The 358-nt window shown below is 68.2% G+C and overlaps 1 long non-coding RNA gene across 1 annotated transcript in view; it reads right to left on the reverse strand.

The window, feature by feature from the left end:
- LOC108448243 overlaps positions 1 to 358 on the reverse strand; it is an 18,439-nt gene continuing 18,081 nt past the window's right edge. Inside the window, exons 2-3 of the long non-coding RNA XR_001864053.1 lie at positions 128 to 282; positions 1 to 50 (exon numbers count right to left, since the gene is read on the reverse strand). This is a non-coding gene — a long non-coding RNA (uncharacterized LOC108448243). The remainder of the gene's footprint in view (positions 51 to 127; positions 283 to 358) is intronic.

Here is a 358-nt window from a genome sequence, read left to right on the forward strand (position 1 = left end):
CCAGGCCGCGCCCGGGTGGGGCGAGGCGGGGTGCAGGTAGAGGCGGTGCCCTGGGGGACAGCGGGGACAGCGTCACCCCCATCCCGGCACCTCCAGGAGGATGAGGAAGGGGATGGAGAGCCCGTACCTGGCATGTTGCCCTCGGCTTTCCCGCACTGCACCCATTTTCCGCCCTGGTAGCGCCAGTGGTGTTGGTCCACCAGCACCACGTCCACGCAGACGTTGTAGTGGGCCACGGGGTTGAGCCCCGACAGGTTGAAGCTGAGGAAGGGGAACATGCGCCTGGAGAGGGAACAGAGGCACAGGCACCGTCAGCCCTCCCCGCTCGGCCCTTGGCACACAGGGCAGCTTGAAGGGG

The sequence above is a fragment of the Corvus brachyrhynchos genome, unplaced genomic scaffold (assembly GCF_000691975.1).
Source record: "Corvus brachyrhynchos isolate BGI_N302 unplaced genomic scaffold, ASM69197v1 scaffold47, whole genome shotgun sequence".
Classification (NCBI taxonomy): Eukaryota; Metazoa; Chordata; class Aves; order Passeriformes; family Corvidae; genus Corvus; species Corvus brachyrhynchos.